This window comes from Balaenoptera borealis (genome assembly GCF_965194805.1).
Source record: "Balaenoptera borealis genome assembly, chromosome: 5".
NCBI classification, from domain to species: Eukaryota; Metazoa; Chordata; class Mammalia; order Artiodactyla; family Balaenopteridae; genus Balaenoptera; species Balaenoptera borealis.
The window spans coordinates 25795641-25806529 of record NC_138862.1 but is presented as its reverse complement, the minus strand read 5'-3'; the positions used below and the strand labels follow the sequence as shown (position 1 = coordinate 25806529).

The window sequence follows — 10889 nt, the reverse complement described above, 5'->3', positions numbered from 1 at the left end:
GTTATTCAACAGACATCTCAGATATAATATATATAGATAGCTCAAGTGAAGAAAGGCTCCATGAAGCCTTTCTTAATATTTCCATCCATATATTATCTTTCTTTCCTTTGACTCTCCATAACACTTTGTATATCTGTTAGCACGCTAAAGACATGATGAACCTATGATATACTTTATTCATTTGTGGTAGGTGCTGGGAGGCACCACCAAAAGCCCTTCTCAGGGCTTTCATTGCTTCAGCTTCTGAGAGTGGGACTGCTGACAGCCCTCAGATGTTGTCCAGCTTTAAGGATTGCTTCAATCTGAGAAGCAGAGCCTCACCCAAGGGTACACTCCCTTTGTTTCCTGCAGCCTAAATCAATGATGATTCAGAAGTGGATATGAACACCAGGGCCATTTCTCCAAATGCAGACCACTTTGAAAGAGTTCCTTGTAGATCAGTTGCAGAGCCCTTCATTGAGATTGTATCACAGAACAACTCCTTCCCCTGCTTAATCCTGCTTTTGCCCTTTTCTTCCGTAGGTGTTAATCCTAAAAGTTTCCTCCATAAGGCCTCTGTGTGTTACCTTTATCTCATAATGTGCTTCTTGGGGGGAATCCAAAATGTATTATCATTCATTCATTGAAACATATATCGAATTATTCATAAGGCAGGTATTCACTATGCAAGACATAGTTGTTAAGTGTGGTGGAAGTAACAAAGAAGAAACAGAAATTGCTCCTGCTTTCAAAATGCTAGGATGAGAAATGAGTGAAACATGTATATGAAAGGCACCAAGTGATTAAAACACAGATAAATACCATGGGGATTCTGATACAGGAATCACACTTAAGCATTTCTTATCTCTTGGGAGGGCTTATCAGCTTTTTTATGGCAGTATGTTTTCATAGACTTTTTGCTACCCTGCTGTATCCAGTGACTTGAATAAAACTGATACTCAGTATGCAATTGTTGAATTGATCTCATATTGGATTGTTTTGAAAAAAATCAAAAATCTACAAGAAACATTCAACAAAGACTTTCTTACACAGTGACTTTGAGTAACTATGAATTAATTTGAATGCCCAGGGAGTCATTTTATTCTTGTGTTTATTTGTTACTGAAAACAAGAATTATAGCTAAATAACTCTGAGTCATAAATGTCAATGTTAAAACTTGAAAAAAGTGCTGAGGTCCACATAGACAGGAACAACATTTATAATTTCAAAGACTCTCCGATTGATTGGTTCAGTTTCCTAGACAGGTAGGTACTGCTCTCCATTTACAATCATACAGAAACTATTATATTCTGTATTTTTTCAATTCTAATTTGGTTCATCTCTAACATAACCTCTCTGCAAGGCTAATGCACAAGACCATTATTTATCTATTTTTTTACAGCAAGTTGTTTAAGAGATTTTTGAGATGGTTATATGGGTCATTAAGTGCTTAGTCTAAAAGAAAGAGAGTTGTATGTCAATGTCCTGCAGAATTATCTTATTTAACCCAAAAAAATCTTGTTTAGAAGAAGCAAATAATAGTGTGATTCAATAATCTGTGTAGGAAAATAAAGAATTAAACTTATTTGTTGAATGTATTGCTAAATAGCTTTTTTTTTTTAGTTTTGTTAGAAAAATATGATAGCCAGAGTAATTCTACTAACATTAATTTATAAAGACCTCTATTTCTCTAAACATTGGTATTTATTAAATATATGATATTCATATTTAATACCATTTATCAATGTGACCAAAGATATAGAGATGTTTATTTCAGGAAAGTTACCATATATATTTAAACTAGACAAAAACAGAAAATGATAGTGATTATTCTGAATTTTCAACAAACTGTATTCAGTGGTGAAATCAAAAGGGAGAAAATACATAATTAAGTTTTGAATCCCCCAATATAAAAGCATGATGATTATAAGTTCATGTGTTGTAAGTTCACATCAAGATCTAAAGTTTCATAAACATTTAAATTTATTCCCACACCCCCTCACAAATGACTGAGGATGGGTCTATGTGAAATTTCATTTCTATTCCCTGCTGTTTGTTCAATTACTTTTTTGAATTCCTTAATTAAAGGAGAACAGTTGATTAATGACTCATCAGCAATTTATTTTCAAAAATGTCAAAACACATCATTACAAAAACATGTTTTTGTAAGCTTAGATACTAATGCCTACATTTCTCCTTCATTCTGACAGACTTGGCATCTACTCTGTAAAAATAGGTTTTTCCATCTTATGAAATGCATCAAAACCATCTAAAATGAAGAGATCATTCCAAGAGCTTAGTATTTCAAAAATGCAAATAATAATTACATGCATATTATGTTGTACACCTACTTCATGTTTTGCTCTATGAGAATCTTGGCTCTGCTAAGAACGCTACTTCCCTTTAAGCTCTCTTAAGTGCTGTTATTTTTCTCCCAAGTGTTTAATACCATAGGTCTTGAAGAGGAGGAAAAGTTCTCTCCCTGTTGTACATCTGGGCCTTTCTTCTTTCCTCCTGCTTTGAATTTCAAGTCATTGGACTGTACAAGCCAGAACTCCTCCTGTTGCAGTTGTCCCATTTCCTAGTCACCCCCTTCCCCCCATTCACAAACACACCCCAGGGCTGTCTTGAAGATTTTTTTTTTTTAAAGGAAACTAAGAGTGTATTTTATGAGTATGTGCCTTTTTTAAAAAAATAATTAGTTTATTTATTTATGGCTGTGTTGGGTCTTCATTTCTGTGCGAGGGCTTTCTCTAGTTGTGGCAAGCAGGGGCCACTCTTCATCGCGGTGCACGGGCCTCTCACTATCGCGGCCTCTCTTATTGCGGAGCACAGGCTCCAGACGCGCAGGCTCAGTAATTGTGGCTCACGGGCCCAGTTGCTCCACGGCATGTGGGATCTTCCCAGACCAGGGGTCGAACCCGTGTCCCCTGCATTGGCAGGCAGATTCTCAACCACTGCGCCACCAGGGAAGCCCATCTTGAAAATTTTTTACGTGAGTCACTGCCCTCTCCTAACTACTGTTACAGTTCCTATCTTATATGTCTACGTCAGTAATCCTTCAAATCATTTGGACTCTCAGTGTCTTGACTTCTTTTCCTCCAATGATCTTATCTCCACTCTCCATCAGCCTGTGCCCATTTCTTACCCTGGCCTAGGCATTGTTATCAACATTGACTACAACTCTTTCCCAAACCCATGATCAATTTATGCATTCATTCTCTGAACACCACTCCTATCTTTCCAGAACATTTTCTACAACACCCCGTCTTTCAAACTCACCCTGTACCTATAGTTCAGTGGTCCTGTTACATTTTCATTGAGACTCATTCTCTCATGTTTTTCTCACACAAGTTAAGCAATGCGGTTCATCTATAAACACTGTAGCTGAATCGTTAATTCTCTTTCTATTCCTTCTTTTATTTTATGTTGGACAAAAAAATCAACACTTCACTTATTTATATAGAGATGAATAAGGCTGTCTGATCTCACTTTATCTTTATGACCATTTAAGTCAAGTGGACCTTAATGGCTCTTGTCTATAGTACTGCATTTCCCTGGTCCAGTCATTCCCCTGGTCTCCTAGACAACTACTTCATTGTCTTTCCTATTCTCACACCTCCAACCATACCCAAAATTATCATGTCTGATGACTTTTGCTTCCCTTTACACTGAGAAAAGGAAAATACATGTAGAAGATTGCTTCTGAAAGCTTCCATCATCACATCTACCCAATGTATTGAATCTGTGCAATATACTGTTCCCACTCTGTTTCTCTGGATGAAATATCTTTGCTCCTACGTAAGATTGACACTTACCTCCATTTGAGACTCACTGCATTCTTTGTCATCCTCTCAAGAACAGCATCTTGGGAAAGCTTCTCTCTCTCTGTTTCTCTCATTCTTTCTCTCTCTCTCTCATGATTTCTATTCTCAAGAAAGTATACCCCATTACTCTACTGGCAAAACTGACATTAATAATGACCTGATATACTCCACTTCTAAAGAAGAAAGTAACTAATTGATGCTCATTCTTTTCACTGGTCCAATCAGTTCTCCTACCACACTAATCCAGCAGGATAATCTTAATCTTAGACTGGTGGGCAATTTGCAGTACTTTGCTCTTTCTCTTTTAGGTGCTTTGGGCATGTTTAAATTGATCAGGTAGTGCGTAATATGAAGCATTAAAGCAAAATTAGAATAGGTTTGAATATTAACCAAAAAGACTGGCTCAGAGGCCAGGGTATCACCACTAGATATATAAAAAGGGTACAACTATCCTTTGTCTCTTCCACATGAGTATACCAGTTTTTGTGTCTGTAGGTGGCTGTATCTGTAATCCTCCCACCAGTATCATTTTTCTGGTGTACAGAATGTAACTATTCTTTTTGATGACCCCCCACAAAGTCCTTTACAGTCAGCCATGACTTTTGGGTTGTGCTGACCACAAAGGTAATCACAGGAAGGCATGATTTAGACAAAGCCAAACAAATTCAGTCTCCTAATTTTAGTTGGTGAAATCAGAAAAGAGGGAAACTGGAGGAACAAAGATGGTGGAGTAGAAGGACGTGCTCTCATTCCCTCTTGTGAAAACACCAGAATCACAACTAGCTGCTGGGCAATCATCAACAGGAAGACACTGGAACTCACCAAAAAAGATACCCCACATCCAAAGACAAAGGAGAAACCACAGTGAGACGGTAGGAGGGGTGCAATCACAGGAAAATCAAATCCCATAACTGCTGGGTGGGTGACTCACAGACTGGAGAACACTTATACCACAGAAGTCCACCCACTGGAGTGAAGGTTCTGAGCCGAACGTCAGGTTTCCAAACCTGGGGGTTCAGCTATGGGAGGAGGCACTTGCAATGTGCCTTGGGTACCTCCTCCTGCCCCAGTCCCACCTTATAGCTCCAGCTGTACCTATGGGCCCTTGGGATGGGGCCCAGGGCTGCAACACCCTCCATTCTGGCCTACTGTTCCCCCACCTTCTTTGCCTCTAACCTCTGTTGGAAGAGCTGTTCCCTCACCCAAGGTGGAGCCCAGTGCCATCCCACCTGGCCCTCCTGATAGTGTACTGACTGTGCCGATGGCTCCTCCCCTCAGTCTTGGGGCAGCTGGCCAGGGAGCTCCACAGATAGAGCCCACCAAGGTGGAGGTCAAGCCAGTGCCTGCATCTCCCCATCTGAAACACAAGGTGTCTTCCCCGGTGCACAGCCCTCGGATCAAGGCTCCACCGTGTCTGCCTGCTGAGAGTGTGGCTGTTGAGCCTGCATCAGAGAGGCTAAAGCCTGAGCCCCAGGAAGCTAGGCCCAGAGAGAAGGCACCCTCTCCTGTTGCCAAGGCTGTTCCCACATCTGCACCAAGGCAGAGCACTACCACCAAACTGCCTGCTGTCCACCCAGCCCGTCTAAGGACACTGTCCTTTCTGCCTACCCCACATACCCAGGGTCCTGAGGATGTGGTACAGGCTTTCATCAGTGAGATTGGAATTGAGGCATCGGACCTGTCCAGTCTGCTGGAGCAATTTGAGAAATCAGAAGCCAAAAAGGAGTGCCCTCCCCCGGCTCCTGCTGACAGCCTGGCTGTAGGAAACTCAGGCAGCGTTGACACTCCCCAGGAGAAGAGGCCCCTAGACCGGTTACAAGCCCCAGAACTGGCCAACGTGGCAGGGCTCACCCCTCCAGCTACCCCTCCCCATCAGTTATGGAAGCCCCTGGCTGCTGTCTCACTGCTGGCCAAAGCCAAATCTCCTAAGTCCACCGCCCAGGAAGGAACCCTGAAGCCTGAAGGAGTTACAGAGGCCAAACATCCAGCTGCAGCCTGCCTCCAAGAAGGGGTCCATGGCCCTAGTCCAGTCCATGTGGGCTCTGGGGACCATGACTATTGTGTCCGGAGCAGGACCCCCCCAAAAAAGACGCCTGCCCTAGTCATTCCAGAGGTGGGCTCCCGATGGAATGTCAAACGCCATCAGGATATCACCATCAAACCTGTCTTGTCCCTGGGCCCAGCCACCCCGCTGCCCCCATGCACAGCTGCCTCCCAGAAGCCACTTGATCACAGGACTAGCAACGATCAGGCAGATCCCCCAGCCCCTTGCCTTGCCCCATCCACCTTGCTGTCCCCTGAGGCCTCACCCTGCCGGAATGACATGAACACTAGGACTCTCCCTGATCCCTCAGCCAAGCAGCAGTCAGTGCGCTGTTATCGAAAAGCCTGCAGGTCAGCCAGCCCCCCAAGCCGGGGCTGGCAAGGCCGCCGTGGCCGCAGCAGCCGTTCTGTCAGCTCTGGGTCCAACCGGACCAGCGAAGCATCTTCCTCCTCATCCTCATCGTCGTCTTCCTCATCCCGGTCCCGGTCCCGGTCCCTCTCCCCCCCACACAAGAGGTGGCGAAGGTCCAGTTGCAGTTCCTCTGGACGTTCCCGAAGATGCTCTTCCTCTTCCTCCTCCTCATCTTCCTCCTCGTCTTCCTCATCCTCATCATCTAGTTCCCGAAGTCGGTCCCGCTCTCTATCTCCTCGCCGGAGAAGTGACAGGAGGCGGCGGTACAGTTCTTATCGTTCACACGACCATTACCAAAGGCAGAGAGTTCTGCAGAAGGAGCGTGCAATAGAAGAGAGAAGAGTGGTCTTCATTGGGAAGATATCTGGTCGCATGACTAGGTCAGAGCTGAAACAGAGGTTCTCTGTTTTTGGAGAGATTGAGGAGTGCACCATCCAATTCCGTGTCCAAGGTGACAACTATGGCTTCGTCACTTATCGCTATGCTGAGGAGGCATTTGCAGCCATCGAGAGTGGCCACAAGCTGAGGCAAGCAGATGAACAGCCCTTTGATCTCTGCTTTGGGGGCCGCAGGCAGTTCTGCAAGAGAAGCTATTCTGATCTTGACTCCAACCGGGAAGACTTTGACCCTGCTCCTGTAAAGAGCAAATTTGATTCTCTTGACTTTGACACATTGTTGAAACAGGCCCAGAAGAACCTCAGGAGGTAACCCTGGGCCCTTCTCCCCCACCCCCTTTTCTTTGGAGGTGCCCAACCTCCTCCATTCCCTCCCCCAGTCTAGGGGAGACAGCTGCTAGTGAGGAGATGACTGTTTTATAAAGAAATGGAAAAAAGTGAAATAAAAATGTGTTAAATCAGAAAAAAAAAAAAAAAAAAAAAAGCTATGGGAGGAGGAATTCCTAGAGAATCAGACTTTGAAGGTTAGTGGGATTTGACTGCAGGACTTCCACAGGACTGGGGGAAACAGAGACTCCACTCTTGGAGGGCACACACAAAGTAGTGTGTGCATCAGGGCCCAGGGGAAGGAGCAGTGACCCCAGGGGAGAATGAACCAGACCTACCTGCTAGTGTTGGAGGGTCTCCTGCAGAGGCGGAGGGTGGCTGTGGCTCACCGTGGGGACAAGGACACTGGCAGCAGAAGTTCTGGGAACTACTCCTTAGCGTGAGCCCTCCCAGAGCCTGTCATTAGCCCCACCAAAGAGCCCAAGTAGGCTCCAGTGTTGGGTTGCATCAGGCCAAACAACCAACAGGGAGGGAACACAACCCCGCCCATCAGCAAACAAGCAGATTAAAGTTTTACTGAGCTCTGCCCACCAGAGCGACAGCCAGCTGTATCCACCACCAGTCCCTCCCATCAAGAAACTTACACAAACCTCTTAGATAGCCTCATCCACCAAAGGGCAGACAGCAGAAGCAAGAATAACTACAATCCTGCAGGCTGTGGAACAAAAACCACGTTCACAGAAAGATAGACAAGATGAAAAGGCAGAGGGCTGTGTGCCAGATGAACAACAAGATAAAACCCAAGAAAAACAACTAAATGAAGTGGAGATAGGCAACCTTCCAGAAAAATAATTCAAAATAATGAAAGTGAAGATGATCCAGGACCTCAGAAAAAGAATGGAGGCAAAGATTGAGAAGATGCAAGAAATGTTTAACAAAGACCTAGAAAAATTAAAGAACAAACAAACAGAGATGAACAATAAAATAACTGAAAAGAAAACTACACTAGAAGGAATCAATAGCAGAATAACTGAGGCAGAAGAACGGATAAGTGACCTGGAAGACAAAATGGTGGAATTCACTGCCGCAGAATAGAATAAAGAAAAAAGAATGAAAAGAAATGAAGACAGCCTAAGAGACCTCTGGGACAACACTAAACACAAAAACATTCGCACTATAGGGGTCCCAGAAGGAGAAGAGAGAGAGAAAGGACCCGAGAAAATATTTGAAAAGATTATAGTCGAAAACTTCCCTAACATGGGAAAGGAAATAGCCACCCAAGTCCAGGAAACACAGCAAGTCCCATACAGGATAAACCAAAGGAGAAACACACCGAGACACAGAGTAATCAAATTGGCAAAAATTAAAGACAAAGAAAAATTATTGAAAACAGCAAGGGAAAAATGACAAATAACATACAAGGGAACTCCCATAAATTTAACAGCTGATTTCTCAGCAGAAACACTAAAAGCCAGAAGGGAGTGGCATGATATACTTAAAGTTATGAAAGGGAAGAACCTACAACCAAGATTACTCTACCAGGCAAGGATCTCATTCAGATTCGATGGAGAAATCAAAAGCTTTACAGACAAGCAAAAGCTAAGAGAATTCAGCACCACCAAACCAACTCTACAACAAATGCTAAAGGAACTTCTCTAAATAGGAAACACAAGAGAAGAAAAGGACCTACAAAAACAAACCCAAAACAATTAAGAAAATGGTCATAGGAACATACATATTGATAATTACCTTAAACGTGAATGGATTAAATGCTCCAACCAAAAGACACAGGCTTGCTGAATGAATACAAAAACAAGACCCATATATATGCTGTCTACAAGAGACCCACTTCAGACCTAGGGACACATACAGACTGAAAGTGAGGGGATGGAAAAAGATATTCCATGCAAATGGAAATCAGAAGAAAGCTGGAGTAGCAATACTCATACCAGATAAAATAGACTTTACAATAAAAATTGTTACAAGAGACAAGGAAGGACACTACATAATGATCAAGGGATCAATCCAAGAAGAAGATATAACAATTATGAATACATACGCACCCATCATAGGAGCACCACAATATATAAGGCAACTGCTAACAGCTATAAAAGAGGAAATCGACAGTAACACAATAATAGTGGGGGACTTTAACAGCTCACTTACACTAATGGACAGATCATCCAAACAGAAAATTAATAAGGAAACAGAAGCTTTAAATGACACAATAGACCAGATAGATTTAATTGATATTTATAGGACATTCCTTCCAAAAACAGCAGATTACACTTTCTTCTCAAGTGCGCATGGAACATTCTCCAGGATAGATCACATGTTGAGTCACAAATCAAGGCTCAGTAAATTTAAGAAAATTGAAATCATATCAAGCATTTTTTCTGAGCACAACACTATGAGATTAGAAATGAACTACAGGGAAAAAAACGTAAAAAACACAAACATATGGAGGCTAAACAATACGTTACTAAATAACCAAGAGATCACTGAAGAAATCAAAGAGGAAATCAAAAAATACCTAGAGACAAATGACAATGAAAACATGATGTTCCAAACTTATGGGATGCAGCAAAAGCAGTTCTAAGAGGGAAGTTTATAGCTATACAAGCTTACCTCAAGACACAAGAAAAATCTCAAGTAAACAATCTAACCTTACCCCTAAAGGAACTAGAGAAAGAAGAACAAACAAAACCCAAAGTTAGCAGAATTAAAGAAATCATAAAGATCAGAGGAGAAATAAATGAAAGAGAAACATAAAAAACAATAGCAAAGATCAATAAAACTAAAAGCTGGTTCCTTGAGAAGATAAACAAAATGGATAAACCATTAGCCAGACTCACCAAGAAAAAGAGGGAGACGACTCAAATCAATAAAATTAGAAATGAAAAAGGAGAAGTTACAACAGACACTGCAGGAATACAAAGCATCATAAGAGACTACTACAAGCAACTCTATGCCAATAAAATGGACAACCTGGAAGAAATGGACAAATTCTTAGAAAGGTATAGCCTTCCAAGACTGAACCAGGAAGAAATAGAATATATGAACAGACTAATCACAAGCAATGAAATTGAAACTGTGATTAAAAATCTTCCAACAAACAAAAGTCCAGGACCAGATAGCTTCACAGGTGAATTCTATCAAACATTTAGAGAAGAGTTAACACCCATCCTTCTCAAACTCTTCCAAAAAATTGCAGAGGAAGGAACACTCCCAAACTCATTCCATGAGGCCACCATCACCCTGATACCAAAACCAGACAAAGACACTACAAAAAAAGAAAATTACAGACCAATATCACTGATGAATTTAGATGCAAAAATCCTCAAAAAAATAGTAGCAAACAGAATCCAACAACACATTAAAAGGATCATACATGATGATCAAGTGGGATTTATCCCACGGATGCAAGGATTCTTCAATATACACAAATCAATGAATGTGATACACCATATTAACAAATTGAAGAATAAAAACCATATGATCATCTCAATAGATGCAGAAAAAGCTTTTGAAAAAATTCAACACCAATTTATGATAAAAACACTCCAGAAAGTGGGCATAGAGGGAACCTACCTCAACATAATAATGGCCATATACGACAAACCCACAGCAAACATCATTCTCAATGGTGAAAAACTGAAAGCATTTCCTCTAAGATCAGGAAAAAGACAAAGAGTCCACTCTCACCACTATTATTCAACATAGTTTTGGAAGTCCTAGCCATGGCAATCAGAGAAGAAACAGAAATAAAAGGAATACAAATTGGAAAAGAAGAAGTAAAACTGTCACTGTTTGCAGATGACATGATACTATACATAGAGAATGCTAAAAATGGCACCAGAAAACTACTAGAGGTAGTCAATGAATTTGGTAAAGTTGCAGGATACA

General features: G+C 41.9%; 1 pseudogene across 1 annotated transcript; it reads left to right on the top strand.

The window, feature by feature from the left end:
• The first annotated feature begins 4827 nt into the window (after nt 1–4827).
• Nucleotides 4828–7122, top strand: LOC309628976 (peroxisome proliferator-activated receptor gamma coactivator-related protein 1 pseudogene; annotated as a pseudogene). Its single transcript has one exon. The product of its transcript is annotated as a peroxisome proliferator-activated receptor gamma coactivator-related protein 1 pseudogene (transcript).
• The last annotated feature ends 3767 nt before the right edge of the window (nt 7123–10889 follow it).